The sequence below is a fragment of the Nicotiana tabacum genome, chromosome 18, assembly GCF_000715075.1.
Source record: "Nicotiana tabacum cultivar K326 chromosome 18, ASM71507v2, whole genome shotgun sequence".
Taxonomy (NCBI): domain Eukaryota; kingdom Viridiplantae; phylum Streptophyta; class Magnoliopsida; order Solanales; family Solanaceae; genus Nicotiana; species Nicotiana tabacum.
This window is the reverse complement of record NC_134097.1, coordinates 46,662,452-46,686,755: the sequence shown is the minus strand read 5'-3', so window position 1 is coordinate 46,686,755 and position 24,304 is coordinate 46,662,452.

Sequence of the window (24,304 nt, the reverse complement as noted above, 5' to 3'; positions counted from 1 at the left end):
GAATTTTTGTGAGTGATCTGAGTGAAAATTTTGAAAACAGTTTTTTGGAGTTTTTCAATTTTCGAAATTTTCAAAATTCATTTTCAAGTGAAAATTAAAAAATTTATGGTCAAACCCTGATTTCAGAATAAAGTAAAAAAAATTCATGGCCAAACGGGCTCTTAGATACTTGCAAAATATTCAAAAAATTTTAAATGTGTAGAACATGACCAAGTAAAGATAATTATCTTTATACTTACTACATAAATTAAATTAAATATTTCACTCAATATATATATATATATATACTCTTAATTTTGATATAATTATTATGTCAATATAAATATTTTTTATTTTAATTTATTAACGGGTGATATCAACATGTCTTATCGATTGGATGATGACCCAACTAGTCGTTTTGTGTATTTGCTTGTTCCCCTATTTTATGCTTTCCATATGTTTGTTTGTTGTTTTGTGACTTGCAAGGAAGGTTAGTTTGGCTTCGTGAAGGTTAGAGAGTGATTTGGAACACTTAGTCTCTTTTTGGAAGTTTAAGTTGTAAGAGTTGACCAAGGTTTGACTTTTGAGTAAACACCCTCGGATTGGTCATTTGATGGTCTCAATAAGTTCGTATGGTAATTTTGGATTTGGGTGTATGTTCGGATTTGGATTAGGAGATTCCTAGAAGGTTTTTGGTCTATTTGCCGAAAGTTAAGATTTGGAGAGGTCATAAGTTTGACGGGGAGTTGACTTTGATATTATCAGGATCCGCTTGGTGTTATAGGACATTGGATAGGTTCATTTAGTTGATTGGAACTTGTGTGCTAAGTTTGGTTGGAATCTGAAATGTTTAGGCATGATTCAGACGAGTTGGTGAAGTTAGAAAGTTGGAAGCTAAGAAATGGATTTTGAGCGTCGATTCTTGGTTTTAAAGTTGGTTGTGGTGTTTTGAGGTTTTGAATAAGTTTGGATAAGGTTTAGGGACTTGTTGGTATAATAGAACAGGGTCTTGGGGGCTCGGTGTGTTTCGTGGTGGTTTTAGATCATTTCCTTTTGGTTTGGAATTGCTAGTTTTCTAGCATTGAGCAGTTCTTCGCTATCGCGTAACTTATCTCGTGATTGCGAAGAAGGGGAGCTGGCAGGAGAGATTTCCTCTTCGTATTCGTATGGTTGGTGTCGCTTTCATATAGGATTCAGACGTAGGAGCATTACGTTCGGGTGAAAGGGGCTGCCTTCGTGATAGTGTAGTGTCAGGCACAGGAATTACCTTCGTAGTCGCAGAGCAAGGCTCGCATTTGCGTAAGCTTGGCAGGCTGGTGTCACGACCCAAAATTTCATCATAAGGGTCGTGATGACACATAGTCTCCAAGACTAGGTAAGCCTATCACCTATGATCTCAATCAACATAAAATAACTTCAAAATTAACAAAACACTGTGAAATATGATAATATTGCTAGACATGAGTACAATAAATAACTTTTCAAAATCCGGTAATACGGAGTCATAAGCTCTGCACAAAATACATAACAAGTCTCAAGAGTACATCATTTTTGGGATTCATAAACAGTAGAAAGTGAAGTAAGGGGGTGACTTCGAGGCCTGGGAACGGAACAACAGGGATACTTTGAAATCTTCAACCAACCCTAGCACGTCTCCTAACGATAAGCTCGAGCTGAAGTACCTGAATCTGCACAAACAATGTGAAGAAGCATAGTATGAGTGCACCACAGTCGGTACCTAGTAAGTATCAAGACTAACCTCGGTAGAGTAATGACAAGGTTCAAGTCATGATACTCAATAATCAAATAACATATTCAATAAATTAATAACTGGCAATACAACATGAGGTGAACAGTAATATCAACAAGTCATCAATTAGAAGATAAAACATATGAAATAGCCCGATGAACGGAATTCCTCAATTTATAAAAATTCAGCCCAAAGCTTTAATGAAAATGAGTACAGGATCAATATATTACTTTTATCCCATCACAGTAACAATATCAGAGATGCCATAAAAAATCACATAATCTTAGCAAGAATAACTCCCAAAACCATCATGCACAACAACATTACAATACCATCCTTATCTCACCGTGTTTGCTAAAATAAAATAAATACCCACCTTGTCTCACCACCCGCATATTAACAAATCATCTCACCTTGTCTCGTCATATGTGCAAACCCGATATAGGACCCTTTGTCTCGCCACATTTGCAATATCAACAATAACAATAATAATAGCACAACAAGACCTCGTGCCAACTCCTAAACAATCCGCCCAACACGTCCACATATGCCAAAATCATAACAACATAACACGACAACAATTTTTATCAAGACATAGATTCACAATCTTCCAACATAGGGCACAAGGACATATCAATAAAGAAAAGCAGATGGGTGTTCAATAATTAAGCATGAATTCAGTTAATTCAATTTAGCAACAATCTCACAAATGCCCAACTTGTCCATTTTAGGAAATAAATTTCTAAAACATAATCTCTAGCATGAAAAAATCAACTCAAGTAATTATCCAAAGTGAATACACATATCTTAGAGGTCTCTCAATCAAAACAAGGTAATAAAGGCAACCTCGGTCTAAGCTAATCATAATTCACACATACGCTCCTCTACACCCTCGTCGCATCGTGTACACATCGCTTTACACATATCACGATAAGCAATTAAAGCCAAATCACAAGGGGCATTCTCCTACACATGGTTAGAGAAGATACTTAACTCAAGTAGCCCAATTTCAACACTCAAAAATAGCCTTTCCCTTAGAAATCACCTCCACTCGGCTCACATTTAACACAAAACTACTCGATAACATCAAACAATGCAAGAGGGAGAATTGCAATCTTTACCAATTTTTCAAAAAGTTAACAAAATTCAACCCCGGGCCCGCCTGGTCAAAACCTGAGTCGAGAGGTTGATCTCGACTACCTATAAAACCACAAGTCAAAATATATGATTAGTTTTCAAATCTGAGTCCACTCTCAAACCTCAGGTTTTCAATTTTCAAAACATAGTAAAAAAATCCCCAAAAGTTCTCTTCGGTTTTTATGATTTTGATGTTAACTAGGAACTAGGAACTAAGTGTTATAAATCAATCTAAAACCTCACTGAAACCAAATCAACCATCCCCGTAAGTAAAATTACAAAAAATACATATATGGAAAGCTTTAAAGGTGAAAATGGGGCTCAAATACACAAAACGACCGGGCGGGTCGCACATTAAGAACGTTACCGAGTCTAACCAAAGCTCACACTTGGAGAATTTAGCATATAGCTTCTTCTCCTTCAAAATATGGAGCAGGATCCTCAAGTGCTGCCCATGCTCTTCACGACTGCGAGAATACACCAGTATATCATCAATAAACACAATGACGAAGATATCCAGATACAACTAAAATACGTTGTTCATCAAGTGCATGAAAGTTGTTGGGGCATTGTTGAGCCTAAAGGACCTCACCAAGAACTCATACTGGCCATAACGGGTCTCGAAAGTCGTCTTAGGAATATCTGAAGCCCTGATCTTTAACTGATGGTACCCTGACCTTAAGTAAATCTTCGAGAATACCCTAGCACCCTATATCTAATCGAATAAATTATCAATACATGGTAGTGGGTACTTGTTCTTGATAGTAACCTTGTTCAGTTGCCTATAGTCTATGCACATTCTCATGGAACCGTCTTTTTGCTTCGCAAATAGAATTGGAGCACCCCAAGGTGAAACTCGATATGATGCAAAAGCAGACTCACAGATGCGTGGTATTGTTCGCAAAAGTGGAAGTTCGACACTTAGAGGAAAGCCGCAGATGCGGCCACTATTCCGCAGAATTTGGACCGCAAATGCGAAATCATTGGCAGAGTTTATATTCGAAGGGTTTCATTGGGAGTTTTAGAAATCGACTAAGGGCGATTTTTGAGAGGCTTTTTGCTACAATTGAAGAGGTAAGCAAAGATTATTCAATTTTAATGATAGATATTGATTACCCATTGATTATTACACCTAGTTTATGTGAATTTAAAGTGGAATTTGGGAATTTTAGGCTATGACATTGGAGAGTGAGATTTGGTGATTTGAGGGTTGATTGTGGTTAGAATTGGATGAAATTGGTATGATTGGACTCGTAACTGAATGGCTATTCGGAATTTGTAAATCTTGTCGGGTTCCGAGGTGCGAGTTCGGGGTTGACTTTGCATATTTTATTCAAGATCTTAGATTTCTCTTTTGGGATTGTTTCCTATGGTTTTATTGATGGTATTAATTTATTTTGCCTAGATTTGGATCATCTGGAGGTTCATCACGAGGGAAGGGCTTCTTAGAGTACTGATTTATCTTGATTGAGGTAAGTATCTTATCTAAACTTGGTTGAGGCACTAGTTGCCTAAGTTATTTGTGATAGCTATGTGCTATGGGTGGTGCACATGTGCCTGGCAGAGCCCATGTGCATGCGCCAGGGTATTTATCCATGCTTGGGGTAGTGCGTAGACTATGAAATGCCTTGAATTGATTGTTAAGCTTTATGTTGTGACATTTCTCATATTTGTACACCGTTGTGAGTTAATTGAGCCATATTTGAGGTTACCTAGAGATTAATATCTTAATTTAACTTGATAATTGTTGCTTTCGTAATGGAATTGCTGGCTTGAGCTATGATAGCACACTTTGCACCTGCATACACCTTAGCATGTCATTTATATCAGTCCAGGAGTATCAAACTTGATATTCATTAATCATGTACATCTAAGCTTGTATATCTGTTCTCTGGGTGATATGATCTGGACTGATAGCTCGTGACCATGCTGGGCGGATTATGTTATTGAGCATGTGACCACACTAGGAAACTTTTGATTATTAGAACGTGAGTTGTCCGTGCAGATTCAGATATTTATATTATGGCACATGAGTTGTCTGTGCAACACATAAGTTGTATGTGCGGTTGATATGATTAGCACGTGATTTATCCGTGCAACACGTGAGTTGTCCGTGCACCGTGTGGACATGGATCCATCCCCCTAGGGTAACCCTCTCATGTTTGTCTCTTGATTGTGTACACACGGATTTGAGAAAAACTGATCAGTGGTTTGGTACAAATATTGAAATATTGAGGAAAATCTAGCCAGTGTTTGTTTTGGATTTTGTATTTTATCTTTACTTGCAATTTCCTTGGATATTTACCATAATTACTTGCATATCATCGTAATGTGCAGGATCATTGACTGAGCAGAATACTTGAGTAATCGTGCACACACACAAATGGTTCTTTTTGTGCTTTATGACTTGATCATGTTATTGTTCTATTCTTGTTGAATTTATGAATTGTATAGGTATAGAAAGTATCATTTATAATTCTTGCTTCTTTTAACTCGTCGATGTTAGTTATGATACTTACTTAGTACATGGAGTTGGTTGTACTCATGCTACACTCTGCACTTAATTGTGCATATCAAGGTGTCGGGCCCAATCATCAGTAACGGAGTTGCTTGGTGAGTTGATCATCGAGAGACGAGGTAGAGATGCATTCTCGTCCGCAGTTTTGGCGTCTCTTTTCTTGTATACTATTGTCTTTATTTTAGACGGTATTGTATTTGGTTATTTCAGACTTGTATTTCCGTATTAGAGCTTATGACTTTGCATTTACCGGTTCTGGGGGATTTATAATATATTGGCATCATTATGTTATATTGAGGTTTTAAACTTATGTTATTTATGTTAATTCTTCTATTATGGTTCTTTATTGTTAAGTTTGGCTTGCCTAGCAAGTGTGTTGGTGCCATCACGACTTGTTGGGATTTTGGGTCATGACACTTTATAAACCTTGAAAAACCACATAGTAGACATTGGAAACTACCCCCCCCCCCAATATTTTTATCAGTAGTGAAGCCCTTTTAACCCACTTTTAACCACCAAATTCCATCAATGAAAATTAAACTTGCTCCGAATACGAATGTGTCAAAATTTGATTGTTTGTCAAATTGTAACAACCCCCCCCCCCCCGGTCCTTTAAAGTATTGTGGCCCCATTCCCTTATTTATCATTGCTTTTATGTTCATTTTTAGTTATGTGACTTGTCGGGTGGTTGGATTGGTTTGGGGGAGGTTTCGGGGTGAATTGAGACACTTAGTTCCAAGGTTGAAAGCTTAAGTTGGAAGAATTGACCGGAGTTTGACTTACAGATAGACGGATCTGGAATGAAGTTTTTAGGGTTCCAATAGATTCATATAGTGATTTTAGAGTTAGGAGTATGTCCAGATGTTGATTTGGAGGTCCGCAGGTTGATTTGGTGCTTTTTGGCGAAAGTTGAAAAATTAAAGGTTTGGAAGGTTTATAGTTTTGACCGAGGTTGAATTTATTGATATCGGGCTCGGATTGTATTTCAGGGAGTTAGTATAGGTCCCTTGTCTCATTTAGGACTTGCATGGAAAATTTGCGTTCATTCGGAGTTGGTTTGATATGATTCGGTGTTAGTTTTAGAAGTTAAATGTTCATTGGTTCAATAGGCTTGAATTGGGGTGCGATTCATAGATTTGATGTTGTTTCATATGATTTAAGACCTCGAATAGATTCGTTTTGTGTGTTGGGACTTGATGGTATGTTCGGACAGGGTCCCCGGGGCCTCGGGTGTGATTCAGATTGAGTTCAGACTCATCTGGAGACTTGAAGGATTTTGATGCCTGCTGAGTCTGGTACAATTACACCTATGATAATTGGGCCTCAGGTGTGGCACTGTAGAAGCGGCCCATTGGCAGCAGATGCGAGATGGGGCTGGGTGATTTACTAAGGGATAATTTCACGTTGTGTTGCGTCTTTTATGTTGGTAGAGTTGACGTGATGTTGACTATACTTCCATTTTGTTTGAGAGAGATGAGTTTTAATGGGTCGGATGATGCCTGTAGATTTGATGCTAGGGTGATGTGATGATTTTTTTGAATGAAATGGGGTCCCGGGTTGGTGTGACTGTCGCGCCCCCTTTTCCTCGTGGAGTCCGGGTTTATGACATTTTGGTTGGGACAACTCTTTCCTTTTAGAAAGGGAGTTTGCATTTTTTGAAGAGTCGCCACCTAACGATTTAAGGTGCGTTAGGTCACCTATAGGGTTCATTTATAACTACGTTTGGTAACTAGAGACAGGGTAAGGGCTTGAAATTATCCAAAGGGGAAGGTGTTATGCACCCCTCAGGATCCACTAGTGTGGTTCCCGGTTAAACAGTTTTTGAGAATTTGTACAATTAGCAAATAAAAAAGTATGGCTCAAATAGTAGGGATTTAAGTTTAAATACACGGGCGTTTGAAAAAAAAAACAATTAATGAAAAGCAAGATTTTGAAAAGAATTACGATCTAAGCATGTTTGTAAAGGGGTATCCTAGGTTTGTTTATAATATGGATCACATCAATGCAATACCCGGTATGACACTCCTCAAAGAGGGTCAACACGTGGTATTAACGCACCGGTCATCATATCCATATCTAACCCTTTCCCGCCCCGTGAAGGTAATTAAAGTGAGGGTTGGTCTCGACCCCTATTGCATGTTGTTACCCGTCCATTCATATCAGTCCCAGAGAAATTTAGGACTCCTATCCTAAAACAAGGTGGTTCTAGGCAGACCCTCAAGTTTAAAGGTAAAATACTAAGACGACATATAATAAACAAGAAGGACTTCAATTAAAGGGGAGCATGGAAGACAAATGAAAGGCTCAGATATACCTCCGCACACAGTACACGTAAACAGCATGACTCATACATAATTAAGGTCTATATTCAGATCCTAAGCATGATATCTAAGTGATAACAACAAAGTCAGATTTATTACATTATACAGAGAAGAAGTCCTAATCAGGCTTTCCTGCTGATTTTAACATGCTGACAGTTAAACACTAATCACAAAGACGGTTCTGGTTTTATTTTAAAGTCGATTGTCTAAGGTTTGCCTAGGCGTAAAATAATATGCAGCAGTTACCAGAATTATTAAAAATAGTTTGGAAGTTATTTTACCTAAAGCATGTTGTTCTAAATATTGCAAAGACATGCAGGGATTGCGACCAGTTTCACTTAAACAGGATAATAGAACATGAGGTTGTTTTATGTCCTTTTTCATGCATCACTAGTTTGACTAGGTGTGATTGAGCGAGTGTGAACGAGATCCTAAAATAAGGTACTTAACATGCACATGTGAAAATGCAGAATGATTTCAGGACATGCAGAATTCCTTAAGCATGATTTCTAAATGCCCAAAGAGTTACAACATGATTTCAAGATGTGCAGGAGTAACAATTTTATGTTGATGCTGTTATTTAGCCTAAAACACGATTTCTAAGTGGTAAAATGATGTTAAATAAGATGCCGAAACAGTAAACCTAAGAACATGGTATCTAATGCATGACATGCTTTGAATGTGTTGGTCTTACACATGGATTCTAATGCACATATAGGAAATGTAAACCTAAGGCATGGTTTCTACCTATTGATGTTGATAACATATATAATTACCCTCCCCTTTTCACTAGCCAACCCCAATATTTGTTTACAACAGATTATTACAGACCAACATTGAAATGAATTACATAAGTAGAAAAGAAAAATAAGAAGTTACACTATAGAGAGCCTAAAAACAGGCCCAGATTTCAAGAACCTCAAATGCCAAAATTGTTTCATAGCCTTTCTCATATCCGGGTGTGTTAAAGTTTTCTAAGGACCTCAAGGGATCCCGGGCAGTGCTCACACCTAGATTTCATAGCCAAGACAGAGTAAGTGCAGTGTGAAAAGGCCAGCTTTCATGTGTCCAAGTTTAGAGGGAGCTCAAGGGTCCCAAGGCAAGGCTCACACAAAAGGGGAAGAACTTAGTGGTCTAAGAGTAGAGTGAGAGTGCTTGACATAGTGTTGAAAAGATTTAAGCAGGAAAAAAGTTTGAAAGACTTTTTGAAACAGTTTTGTAAAAAACAACAACAGAGGAAGTTGTTCAATATGACAATTTTGAAAAGAGAGTAGGGTAACAAGCAACAGTCCAAACACAACACTCAAAACAGGTTCACATATAACCAAAGAACATAGGACCAAGGCAGGTTCAACAACCAAAAGCATGGGTAGTAAGATTTGGGGACACATAGGTTACACAATTAAACACATAGTTGCAGGAGTGCTTAAGTATAGAATCAGCAATATGCTAAGGGGTTAGAGAACTTCAGATTTAACACAGAATCATGTAACTTAAGGATAGCCAACTATTTTGCATAGAGAGGTTTATGCCAGAAATCAGAGAAACATAAGTAAGGAAGGGCCACATTGGGGTATATTAGGAGGGGGAATAACATTTTATAAACATGATGAGTCTAAGGGAGGGGAGACATTCAGAAGCATGCTGATGAAGTGATGAAGTAAACATATCAATTGCAAGTTGAATCAACAGAACCATAAGTAAAAACATACTAGAAATAAGATGAAATGAAGCAGTAAAAGAAATACATTGTTTTGAAACATGAATTGAAATCAGAACATACCAGTAAAGAAGTATGTAAACACAAAGTGAGGGGGGGCAAGAGAGTAGATTAATCAGCCTTGGCTTGCAGCCGGATGACTTAGAACAATAGCAAATAACCAGAGAAAAGAGAGCAGAAGAATATTTTCTTTTTGTGTGAGAGAGGGTTTTTGAACTAATGTGTTCGTGTCTTTATAATGAAAGAATTAATTGTTCAGCAATTATAGAACTACAAGATCAATTAAGGATCGAAAATCAGCCAAGTCTCCCTTAATTAAGGGAGTAATTTACCAACGGTAGAAAGCAGGTGACAAACAAGGAAAGAATTCAAACAACATAGGTACAGAGTAAACAATTAGGGCTAGGTTCATAAGGCTCTAATTAAGGAAATCATAAGAATAAATTAACAATATAGTCAGCCATGTAATAAGGCAAGAGGTAAACTAAAGGTCGGAAATCAGTAAAGAATATTACCATAGGGAATCAGTAAAGGGTGTCAATCACAGAAAATTAGGGATTCAACTAGAAATAGTCCTGATTAGAGGAAATTATCACAATTTCTGTCAATAAACAAAGTAAACATAATATAGGTAGGAGAAGCAAAATCAGAAACCCTAATGAGCACAAGGGGGTAGAAAATCATAGAGACTCAGAACATATGCATGAGAAACAGACATACACACAAATCACACGAGTAAATAAGCAAAGACAGTGTCAGAACCCAGGATTAAAACCAAAAAATTAGGGTTCTTAGCATGATAAATCAGATAAAAGAGAAAAACTTAAATAACCGTTTAAACATAGTAAGAATCATAAAATAATACCAGAAAATTAGAGGGAAAGTCGTTTTCAGAAGGGGTTAAGAAACCCTAGTTTGAAGATGAAAAGGTGTTGTTGAAAAGTCGGAGAGATTCTTAAGAAAACAATAAAGACAACTTCGAAAACTGTTAGATCTATTACAGATCTAAGAAGTCAAGAGCTAAAATTAGGGTTTCAGAGAGAGATAACCCATATATAAAGATATTTCGATTTAGAAGCCATGGATCTAGCCGGAAAATAGAAAATTACTCAGACAGGCCAAGGTGACCGGAGAACAGCATAGAAACCATGAGAGGTGAGTGAACCATCTTCTGGTTCCTTTGAGGACCTTAGGGCAGCAACAAACGGCATAAGAAGAGAGCCATGGAGGCTAGGTGTGGCGATGGAACCTCCATTGTTACCGGCGAGCCAACGACTGGTGAGAGGAGCTAGGTTTAGCAAAGAGGATTTTGAGAGAGATGTAACGACGGAGAGGATGAGAGCAAATGAGAGGATGGGAATGAGGGTTTGGGGGGTAGTCTTTAGGTTAATTATGGTACAGGGGATCTGGACTATTGATTAGAATTGATCAACGGTCCAGATTGGACCAAGGATTGGGTCGGGTAGGACTTAGATTAGGGCTTGGGTATTGGGCTAATTTAATTGGGGTTTTGGGGCTGGCTTAATTGGGTTATAATCAAAATAAAATGGGGCTATTTGTTAAATACCCAATTAAATTGAATAATTTATAAATTGGCTAACAATTATACAAAAATGAATTTTATGCATATAAAATAGTTAAAAATGATTACTTAGTATTTAAAAATACAAATGCTTAATTTCTGGTCAAAAATAGTATAAAATCAAATCATATGATTGGGCTATAATTGCAAAGTTATTGCAATTATAGCCAAAAGATACCAATTTGGCTAATTATGAAATAATTTGATTTAAATAGGACCATAAATAATAAATTAAATCAAGAGATGATTTTGAAATCATTTGTAATGCCATTTTGTAATTATATATTGGGAATAAAATGCTAGATAAATTAATAAAAATATAGGAAAATTATAGAAAAATACCAATTGCTATTGATGCATGATTTTGAAGGTATATATGCAATTTTAAAATATTTTGGGGAAAAATTGGGTATCAACAACTGCCCCTCTTTACCCGGGAAGGATGAAAGAGTTTTCGGGTAAAGAAATGATGGCCAATTTTGACCGAGTGAAATAGTTCGAGAGGTTAGGCCGCACCCTGATTTCTGAGCAACCTACATATCCTTGGTTTCACAGGAATTAGGCCATATGTAGTTCTGGATCCATCGGCGTAGTATACCGATGAAGCCATTTCAAGAACAAATGCAACATCTAGGGTTGGGTGAGTGAACGATTTACGGGAATGGTTAGGTTCGATATGGCTAAGGGAACTGGAGCGGGATCGCTCATGCTGGGATGGCCGTTGCTCGCCGGCTTACCTGCAAATAGAAGCAATACAAGCGTATACTATGCATAAATTTAAACATGATGCAAATTCCCATCGGACCATAAATGTTGTCTTTAGAAGGATAGGAATGGCGTCCTCAGACCATGATGTCCTGGGCCATGGGTTGTTTGGTGCAGGATTCGCATGCCATGAAATGATGTTCTCGGGCTATGAGGATGGTGCCTTCGAACCATGACGCCTTTGAATAATGATATGCAAAAGATTGAAATAGATCCTCAGGCCATGACATGGTGTTCTTGGGCTATTAAGATGATGCCTCCAAACTATGATGCCTTTGGATGAGTTGGCGATATTTCAGCCCATGAAGGATGCGGTAGCATTATGCAGACAAAATGGGCTCAGTCTTGCGAATTGAAGGGCAGAGCTTAGCCCATAAGAGATGAGAGATAAATAGTGCTTGGGATAACACTTAGTTTCGAAGAAAATTGGAGGCAGAGCTTAGCCTCGAAAGGTAGAAGAGTAGCCTTATGTAATGGAAATGCAGATAGAGGTAGAGCTTAACCTCGGAAGGCAGAATGGTAGCCTTATGCAGATTGGAAGGCAGAATAGTAACCTTATGCAAATTGGAAGGCAGAATAGTAGCATTATGCAATGCAGATGCAGATGGAGGTAGAGCTTAACCTCGAAAGGCAGAATGGTAGCCTTATGCAAATCGGAAGGCAGAATAGTAGCCTTATACAAATTGGAAGACAGAATAGTAGCCTTATGCAATGCAGATGCAGATGGAGGCAGAGCTTAACCTCAGAAGGCATAATTCTAGCCTTATACAGATTAGAAGGCAGAATAGTAGCCTTATGCAATGCAGATGCAGATGGAGGTAGAGCTTAACTTCGGAAGGCAGAATGGTAGCCTTATGCAGATTGGAAGGCACGATAGTAGCCTTATGAAATGCAAATGCATTTGGAGACAACGTTTAGTCTCGGAAGGCAGAATGGTAGCCTTATGCAGATTGGAAGGCAGAATAGTAGCCTTATGCAATGCAAATGCAGATGGAGATAGCGTTTAGTCTCAGAAGGCAGAATGGTAGCCTTATGCAGACTGGAAGACAGAATAGTAGCCTTATGCAATACAAATGCAGATGGAGACAGTGTTTAGTCTCAGAAGGCAGAATGGTAGCCCTATGTAGATTGGAAGGCAGAATAGTAGCCTTATGCGATGCAAATGCAGATGGAGACAACTTTTAGTCTCGGAAGGCAGAATGGTAGCCTTATGCAAGAAATAAGATAACAAATGACAGTAGAGTTTTCTTAGCTGATAGTAGATTGCGGCGTTGTGATTACTGGGAGCATTCTGACATACGGAACATCGCTGGTGTGTGCTGATAGCAAATGTTTGCAAGTGCAACGGTTCTGAGAATCCTATTCTTGAATAATGTTTGTCCCATGGGTGTATAGTATGTTTACTGATTTCGCAATCCTAGTGCCTGCATCCAAAGAAAAATCATGAGTTTTGTAAGGGGGAGGTTAGTTCGTATCCATGCTGGCTTTGCTTGACTCGTTCGGCCTTGATATGGTGATACCGTCTGTATCGTTGGGGTAGTGTTGCTAAACAAAGCAGTCTCAATAATAAACATGCATGATTTGTAAAAGTATGACATAAATGTATAATTAAAAATAGGTTTTAGATGAACCAACGACTGTGACGCAGTTCAGGATATTGCAACCTCTCCTGCTACAGAATTTTGAGGGTCCTCCTCAAAGTTCTGCCCCAGTTTGATGGGTTGACATTTCTGACTGTTGCTCGTACAGTGATCGGGTGAAATTACTTCAGAACTTTGAGGGTCCTCCTCAAAATTCTGCCCCAGTTTCCAATTATAGGGGGAAATGAAAATTTTATTGAACTGTGACTGAACCCATAGGGCTGCCTACGTATCCCTCTTAAACGGGAATCAGGTCAGGCGTAGTTCAATTTGCATCATATAAGGAAAGCATAAATATTACACATAGTAATGCTTGACTGCATCTGAATTGATCGGCTTTGGCCAGACTTCTCCATCCATTTCTACAAGTATGAGGGCTCCTCCTGTCAAAACCCGGTGAACAATGTATAGACCTTGCCAGTTGGGAGAGAACTTCTTTTTGGCTTCATCTTGATGCAGAAAAATTTTCTTTAACACCAGCTGCCCCTGTGTGAACTGTCTTGGCTTGACTCTTTTGTTGAAGGCTCTGGTCATTCTGTTCTGGTAGAGTTGACCATGTTAGACTGCATTCATTCTCTTTCCATCTATAAGGGCTAGTTGCTCATAACGACTTTTAACCCACTCTACATCGTCGAGCTCAGCCTCTTGTATGATCCTTAGGGAATGGATTTCTACCTCAACGGGAATGACAACCTCTGTACCGTAAACTAACATATAAGGGGTTGCCACCAGTTGATGTGCGTACTGTGGTGCGATACCCCAGTAGAGCAAATGATATCTTCTCGTGCCACTATCTGTGATTCATTATCATTTTTCTCAATATCTTCTTGATATTCTTGTTGGCGACTTCTACAGCTCCATTTATCTGAGGTATGTAGGCTGTGGAATTCTTGTGTTTGATCTTAAATGTTTCGCACATAGCTTTCATCAAGTCGTTGTTGAGGTTGGAGCCATTATCAGTAATAATTGACTCTGGAATTCCGAATCGACAAACAATGCGGTCGCGGACAAAGTCTGCCACGACTTTCATAGTCACTGCTTTGTAAGATGTTGCTTTGACCCATTTGGTGAAATAGTTGATGGCTACTAGGATAAACCTATGTCTGTTGGAAGCAACATGCTTTATTGGTCCAATAACATCCATTCCCCAAGCGGCGAACGGCCACAGTGAGCTTGTTGTGTTGAGCTCGCTTGGAGGTACCTTTATCATGTCTGCATGTATCTGACAGCGGTGGCATTTCCGGACATACTAGATGCAGTCCATTTCCATAGTTATCCAAAAGTAACCTGCCCAGAGTATCTTCTTTGCTAAGACAAAAATGTTCATATGTGGACCGTATGTCCCAGCATGAATTTCCTCTAGTAGCCTGGATGCTTCCTTTGCGTCGACATATCTTAATAATCCTAAATCGGGAATCCTTCTATACAGGATTCCTTCGCTGTGAAAGAAGTTGTTGGACAATATCCAAAGTGTGCATTTTTTAGTAGGATTCGCAAGCTCCCGGTACTCTCCTTTTGCCAAATATTCCTTGATATCATGAAACCAAGGCTTTCCGTCTGCTTCCTCTTCAACATGGGCACAATAAGCTGGCTGATTGTGGATTTTCACTGGAATGGGATCAATGAAATTCTTGTCGGGATGCTATATCATAGATGATAGGGTAGCCAATGCATTGGCAAACTCATTCTGAATTCTGGGAACATGCTGGAATTCCGTCTTCGTGAACCTCTTTCTCAATTCATGTATGTGATGTAGATACGGGAGTATCTTGGAGTTCTTGGTTGTCCATTCTCCTCGTACCTGATGTATAAGTAAGTCTGAATCTCCAATCACTAGCAACTCTTAAACGTTCATGTCAATGGCCATTTTGAGTCCTAAGATGCAGGCCTCAAACTCGGCCATATTGTTGGTGCAGGGGAACCTGAGTTTGGAAAACACTGGATAATGCTGACTGGTTTCTGATATTAGGAATGCTATGATGCCAACTCCTTTGAAGTTTGCTGCTCCATCGAGGAATATTCTCCAACCGTCATAGGATTCCGCAATGTCTTCTCCTACGAATGATACGTCTGAGGATGAAATGTTGTGCTCAACTCAACCCGAGTGCCCAACTCTCACTGAACTGCTCTCCAGAAGCATGAGGTAAACTGCGTACCTTGGTCTGAAATAATATACACGGCACACCATGAAGGCGAACAATCTCCCGGATATAGATCTCAGCTAACCTCTAAGAAGAATAGGAGACTGCCATAGGAATGAAATGCGCTGACTTGGTCATCCTATCAACAATGACCCATACTGCGTCGAACTTCCTCCAAGTCTGCGGGAGTCCAACAACGAAATCCATAGTTACCCGATCCCACTTCCAATCGGGAAGCTCAATCCTCTAAAATAAACCACCAGGCCTCTGATGCTCGTACTTAACCTACTGACAATTCAAACACCGAGCCACATATGCAACGATATCCTTCTTCATTCTCTGCCACCAATAATGTTGCCGCAAATCCTGATACATCTTTGCGGCTCCCGGATGAATAGAGTATTGGGAGCTATGTGCCTCCTCTAAAATCAACTCTTAGAGCCCATCCACATTAGGCACACGAACTCGACCCTGCAATCTCAAAACTCCATCGTCATCTAAGGTAACCTGCTTGGCACTCCGCGCTGCACCGTGTCTCTAAGGACACAAAATGGGGATCATCATACTGCCGATCACGGATACGCTCCAACAAAGAAGAACCAGCGACTGTGCAAGCTAGCACACGACTAGGCTCAGAAATCTCCAACCTCACGAACTGATTGGCCAAAGCCTGAACGTCCAAAGCAAGCGATCTCTCACCGACCGGAATATAAGCATGACTGCCCATACTGCTGACTTCTTACTCAGAGCATCGACCACCACATTGGCCTTTCCCAGATGATATAAGATAGTGATATCATTATCTTTCAATAACTCCAACAACCTCCTCTACCTCAAATTCAACTCCTTTTGCTTGAACAAGTACTGAAGACTCTTGTGATCCGTGAACACCTCACATGCCACGCCATACAGATAATGCCTCCAAATCTTAAATGCGTGAACAATGGCTGCCAACTCTAAATAATGAACCATATAGTTCTTCTCATGAATCTTCAACTACCGCGAAGCATAGGCAATGACTTTGCCATCCTGCATCAACACTGCACCAAGCCCAATACGAGATGCATCACAATAAACTGTATAAGGCCTTGAACCTGTGGGCAAAACCAACACCAATGCCGTAGTCAGAGTTTTCTTGAGCTTCTGAAAGCTCGCCTCACACTCATCCGACCATCTGAACTGTGCACCCTTCTAGGTTAACCTGGATACCCTTTGCTGACACAACATGACCCAGGAATGCAACTGAACTCAACCAGAACTCACACTTCGAGAACTTAGCATATAACTGACTATCCCTCAAAGTCTGAAGAACCACTCTAAGATGCTGCTCGTGCTCCTCCCGACTGCGGCAATATATCAAAATATCATCAATGAAGACTATCACGAACGAATCCAAATAAGGTCTGAACACTCGGTTCATCAAATCCATAAAAGTTGCTGCGGCATTTGTCAACCCGAATGGCATCAACAGGAACTTATAATGCCCGTACCGAAAGCTATCTTAGGGACATCGGATGCCCTAATCCTCAGCTGATGGTAGCTAGATCTCAAGTCAATCTTCGAGAATACCTTGGCACCCTGAAGCTGATCAAACAAATCATCAATCCTTGGCAATGGATATTTATTCTTGATTGTAACCTTGTTCAGCTGCCGGTAATCAATACACATTCTCATCGACCCATCCTTTTTCTTAACAAACAACACCGGCGCACCCCAAGGCGAAACATTGGGTCTAATGAAACCCTTCTCAAGCAAGTCTTGCAACTGCTCCTTCAACGTTTTCAACTCAGGCGGGGCCATACGATACAACGGGATAGAAATAGGCTGAGTGTCCGGAGCCAAATCAATGCAAAAATCAATATACCTGTCGGGTGGCATACCCAGCAGGTCTAAAGGGAATACCTCAGGAAACTCACGAACAACGGACACATAATCAATGGAAGGAACCTCAGCACTAGAATCACGAACATATGCCAAATAGGCCAAACACCCCTTCTCGACCATACGTCGAGCCTTCACATAAGAGATAACACTACGGGTAGAATGACCAGGAGTCCCTCTCAAGCTAAGGTCACAGTCTTGGCATGACAGTCCAAGATAGCGTGGTAAGGTGATAACCAGTCAATCCCCAATATAACATCGAAATCGACCATGTCTAGAAGCAACAAATCTACTGGAGTCTCAAGACCCCTAATCACTACTATACAAGAGCGATGGAATCGATCTACCACAATAGAATCACCCACCAGTAGACATATAAACATGAGTACTCAAAGAATAACTAGGCATGACCAAATACGATGCAAAATAAGATGATATATACGAGTATGTAGACCCTGGATAAAACAACACTGAAGTATCTCTATCACAAACCAGAACAGTACTTGTGATAACCGTATCTAAAACCTCAACCTCAGGCTTGCTGGAAGAGCATAACATCGGGGCTGGGCCCCTCCACCCTGGACTATATCTCTGGGACGGCCTGCAGCTGGCTGGCCTCCACCTCTAGTAGTCTGAGATCCACTTCTAGCACCTCTACCTCCACCTCTAGCACATCTACCCCCACCTCTAGCTGGCTGGGCAGGCTGTGGAACACCTGGTGCCTGAACCATAGCACGGGAACCTTGCTATTGCAATTGAGTACCCACCAATCTCGGACAAGCCCTCCTAATATGACCATATTTACCACACTTATAGCATCCACCCGAGTGATGCGGCTGAGGAAACTGAGACTGGCCTTGACGACCTGAATGGCCACCCCGAAAACTCTGGAGCGGTGGTGCACTTATAGGAGCTGATGGTGCACTGTAGGGCTGCTGATTAGAATAGTGCATATGAGAACCACAACCACCTGATGCACCGTGAGAAACCTGAAGTGCTGACTGAAAAGGCCTATGAGGATGGCCTCTACCATACAAATCCCTACCTCCAAACGAGTCACCATTGAATCTGCCTGAATGTAGGGGCCTCTTATCCGACCCATGACCACCTTCCTATGATAGAACCATCTCCACTCTCCTGGCCACATTGGCCGCCTCCTAAAAAGTAATCTCACTCCCAGCCTCCCTAGCCATCTGAAGATGAGTCGGCTGAACAAGACCATTAATAAACCTCCTCACCCTCTCCTCTCTCTCTCGATAGGAAGTATGATAAGTGCATGATGATCCAAGTCAATGAATCTGGTCTTATACTGGGTAACAGTCATAGAACCCTGCTGAGACGCTCAAACTGCCTCCGATAGGCCTCTCTCTGAGTGATGGGGAGAAACTTCTCCAGAAATAGCTGTGCAAACTGCTCCCAAGTCAAGACTATAGCCAAGCAATAATCTCTCCACCAAGTCTTGGCGGATCCAGACAAGCGAAAAGTGGTAAAATCGACCCCATTGGTCTCAACTATCCCTATTATCCTAAGAACCTCATGACAGATGTCTAAATAATCTGGAGGATCCTCAGTAGATGTACCACTAAAGGTAGTAGTGAAGAGCTTGGTGAACCTATCCAGCCTCCACAAAGCATCGGCAGACATAGCTGCTCCATCGCCGGTCTAAGTTACCACACCCGGCTGAACTGCTCCAACTAGCTGAACTGCTGGAGTCTGAAACTGGGGAGCTACCTGCTCCGAAGTGCGAGTAGCAGGAGTCTGGTCTCCTCCTCCAGCCTGAGAGATGGCTAGTGCTACAGGAAGCAAGCCTCCTCTGGTGACACTCTCCATAAGGCCCACTAGACGGACCAGAGCATCCTGAAGAACTGGGGTAGCAATAAACCCCTCTGGGACCTGAGATGGGCCCACCAGAACTGCTGGGGCCAGAACCTCATCATCAAAGTCAACCTGAGGCTCCGCCACTGGTGCTGCTACTCTGGGCTAAGCTCTGCCCCGGCCTCGGTCTCTAGAACGGCCTCGGCCTTGCCCTCTACCCCTCATGGGAGCTGTTGCTGGGGGCTCGAGCTGCTGAGCGGTGGATGAGGAAGCGCGTGTTCTCTCCATCTACGAAGGAACAGAGTAAAAATTCAATTAGCATCGAGAAACAAAACCGCACGACAAGAAATAACAAATGTGAAGTTTTCCTAACTCTGTAGCCTCTGGGGGATAAATACAGACGTCTCCGTTCCGATCCCTTAAACTCTACTAAGCTTGTCCGTGAATTGTGAGACCTATGTAACCTAAAGCTCTGATACAAACTTGTCACGACCCGAATTTCCCACCCTCGGGAGTCGTGATGGCGCCTACTCGTAGAAGATAGGCAAGCCACAAAATATAGAAAATTCTAACTCTTTCACCTTAATCCTTTTAACAATTTGAATTAACAAGAAATTAGCAATTTAAAGATTAACGATAACAGAATAAGCGGAAGACTTAAACAGCTAAAAATGATCAAAATAGTACTATAATGCCAATATACTCCTCTACCCGCTGGTGTCACAATATTCACGGACTGTCTATGAGTACTATATACAAATGTCTGAAAAAGGAAATATAGTCTGTCTCGGAGACAAGTGAAAACAGAACATATAAATGGATAGAAGAGAAAGCCAGGCCTGCGGATGCCTGCAGGAATACCTCGGGATCTCTGGGTGGATTGAAGGCTGGCTCCCCAAGTGCTATTGCCCAAATGCTGCTCCGGTATCTACACATAATGCAGAGTATATCATCAGCGCAACCGACCCCATGTGCTAGTAAGTGTCTGGCCTAACCCCGGCGAGGTAGTGACGAGGCTAGGACCATACTCCAGATAAACCTGTGCAGTTATATAATATACAGCGAAAAATAAATAGGAATAAACAATTTAAATAGGAGGGGATACATGCTACGGGGAAAATATCAAATCCAGCAGAAACTTAAGAGAAATATGAGGGAATGATTCAAGATCTACAACAAAACAATAATAATATTGTTGCGACGCGCAATCCGATCCCTTATCTTTTAACACTGTTGCGGCGTGCAACCCGATCCATTTATATCACTGTTGCGGCGTGCAACCCGATCCAATATAATATTTGTTGCGGTGTGCAACCCGATCTAATATAACATTGTTGCGACGTGCAACTCGATCCATATATAATAATGTTGCGGCGTGCAATCCGATACATATATAATAATGTTGCGGCGTGCAACCCGATCCATATATAATAATGTTGTGACGCGCAAGCCGTTCCAAATATACGGTCAACAATAATCATAACAATAGTCCCAGCAAGGGATCAATAACAAACTACACTATCCCGGCAAGGGAATCAACAACATAAATAAATACGTCCCGGCAAGGGAGAAACAACTATAACCAATCTTAATCCAACATCTAACTATTTCAGCTATCACCAATACTCAAACTTAGTAATTCCCACGAAAACAAATTTAATCTTTGCTCAATATCGAGAGTCATCAATTAAAGCATATGTAATATCATTTAAGAACACAATAAGTTGCAATTTAAGACTCACGGTCATGCTCGACACCAACGTATAGATACTCGTCACCATGCCTATACGTCGTACTCAATAAGAAGCAAATAGAAAATAGGACACAACTCCTAATCCCTCAAGATAAGGTTAGACCGAACACTTACCTCAAACTTCCACGGCCAACTCAAGCCTCAAACACCACTTTTCCCTTTGAATTTAGCTCCAAATCAATTGTATCTAGACATAATCGACTTAATAACATCAATAACGATAAACAATCCAATTCCAACACTCAATTATAGCTTTCTAATCATTCTTCCCAAAAAGTCAAAAATTGACCCAGGGCCCGCTTGGTCAAAACACGAGGTTTGGACCAAAACCCGATCACCCATTCACCCACGAGCCCGAATATATAATTTATTTTGAAATCTGACCCCAAAATGAGGTCAAATTCACAAATAATCAAAAAACCCTAACTCTAACCAAATCCCTAATTTTCTACCTTTAATCTCATGTTTTAGGCCTAAAAATCTAGTGGGTGTTGATAAAAATGGAAGAAAACGAGCTTAGGATTACATACCTATGAAGATATGGTGAAGTTCTTCTTCAAAAATCACCCAAGAGGTGTGGAGAAGATGAAGTTTGTGAAAAATAATGAAAATCCCGTATGGCATTCTATTTTTGAAACTTAAAATAACTGGGCGAAATTGGTCATCGCGTTCACGATAGGTACATCGCGTTTGCGATGGGTTAGGCCTGATAAGCCTTCGCGTTCGCGGAAGATGGCTCGCCTTCGCGGAGAAAAAATTCCTCGAGCCTTCGCGTTCACGTCCAGGTGGTCGCGTTCGCGTATGTTTAATACCCCTCCCCCTGCCAGGCTCACAAGCCATCGCGTTCGCGTGTGCTGTGTCGCGTTCGTGAAGGGTACCCCCCTTAGCCTTGCGTTCACGACTCCAGCTTCGCGTTCCCGAAGAAGAAGTTTGGCACCTGGGAGATTTGCCTTAAGCGTTCGCGAGAGGGCCCACACGAACGCGAAGAACAAAATCCCTGGGCACTGCACAACAAAACCCCGTAGCTTTTTATAAGTTTAAAACCTTCCGAAACACATCTGAAACTCACCCGAGACCTCGGGGCTCCCAACCAAACATACGTACTAACTCAAAAACTTCATATCAACTTATCCGTGTGATCAAATCTTCAAAAGAACATCATAAACATCGATTAAACCTCAAAATCAAAGAATTATTTCAAACTTCTTAAAACTTCAAATTTTGCAATATAGGTCCGAATCACGTCAAATGACATCCGTTTCTCACAAAATTCCACAAAATCATCTTAAGTCATATATAAGACCTGTACCGAGTGTCGAAACCAAAATACGGGCCCGATACCATCATGTTCTAATCAAAATTCATTTCCAAATCCTTTAAACAATTTTAGAAAACAATTTTCTTTAAAAAATTGATTTCTCGGGCTTGGGACCTCGGAACTCGATTCCGGGCATACGCCCAAGTCCCATTTCCTATGGACCCTCTGGGACCATCAAATCACGGGTCCATGTCTATTTTATCCCTCGGCAGAATAATTTAAAAGGGCTATTCTGCGATTTTGGGGCTAAGAACCTCCATTGTTAGGCGATTTTGAAGCTTGGGAGAACTAATTTAAGAGGGAATTCAAAAGGGTTTCTTGGAAGTAAGATTTTTGAACTCAATATTCGATTCTTGTGTGAATTCCACCTAATTAATCATGGAATTAAGCCTAAAATGGAGGAATTAAGGCTTGAATTTGGAGAGTGTAAATTTGGGATTTGAGGGGCTATTTGAGGTCCGATTTTGATGTTCTTGGTATGTATAGACCCGTGAGAGGACGAGGATTCCATTGATGTTAATTTTATCAGATTCTGAGACGTGGTCCCAGGGGCCGGGTTTGAGCAATTTCGGGTTTTTGATGTTAAATTGGATATTTTCAAGTGGGCTTCATTCGCTTAGCATATTTTAATAATTATGTACTAATTGTGGCTAGATTTGGAGCATTCGGAGGCCGATTCATGCGGGTGAGGCATCGCGGGCTAGAGTTTGGACCGGATCGTGGTAAGTAATGATTGTAAATACTGTCTTGAGGGTTTGAAACCCTGGATTACACATTGTTGTGTTATTTTGAGGTGACGCACACGCTAGATGACGAGCGTGGAGTTGTGCACCGTTGGGGATTGTGACTTGGTCCGTCCCGTACGACTGTTAAGTCACGTATTTGATTTGAAATCTTATGATATTCCATATTTTAGAGATTGATATTACATCTTGGGATGTATGCCATTTTGGGGCCTTGTGACGACCTGTTGAGGCCCTTAGAGGCATTTTCACTATGTTTCCTCACTCTATTTGTTTTGAAAGAATATCCTCAGTCATGTTTTTACCTGTTATTACTTAAATCTGGTTTTATCACTTTACTTCTTAAAATGTGAAAACTGTTTGGGCTGAGTTCCCTGTTTTACTGATGGTCCGATTGATTGTAAAGGCATTGAATGAGATAGACCGAGGGTCTGATTGTGAGGTTAATGACTGAAATAGACCGAGGGTCTGATAGTGAGGTTAATGACTGAGAGAGGCCGAGGGCCTGGTTGTGAGGATTATATATCTATGGATCGGGCTGCGCGCCGCATCAATATATATATGGGGATCGGGCTGAACACCGCAGCGATATAGCGCTTGGGATGTAGAAGCCCATCCGGAGTCTGCACACCCCCAGTGAGCGCAACCGACTATATATATGGATCGGGCTACATGCCGCAGCGATATATGGATCGGACTGCACGCCGCAACGGTTACTATATGTTACCTATTGAGTGTGAGTGTTGAGTGTGAGCCTGATTGGTAAGATTTGAGTCACGAGTGACTGAGAGGCTTCCCCGAGGGGCTATAGATATACATGTACATGAGTGATGCGTTACCTGAGGGGCCTGTTTATGAACTTACTGTTTTTCACTCCTCCTTAAAGTGAATTTCTATTGAATATGTTGATTTAATTACTATTTTCACTCATCTTTAGACCGAGCCTCTATTGGAAACTTTAAACAAATGTTTTAAATAATCTTTCATTTAAACTGAAGTTTTTAAGTTATGAAAAGGGTTGTGAATTTATGTTATGCCGAAGGGTTGTATACGAACTAAGTTTTTGCCTGAGGGGCCGATTATGGTTTTCATCTCTTTTATTATAAATGGTATCGAACCCTTACTGAACCTGTTGGAAAGCATTTTTAAATGATTTTTACCAAAACCTAGATTTTTAAATGAGATGATTGACTCGTATTCTGATTGAAAGCCTATTGTGCTTATTGAGTTATCATATTTGT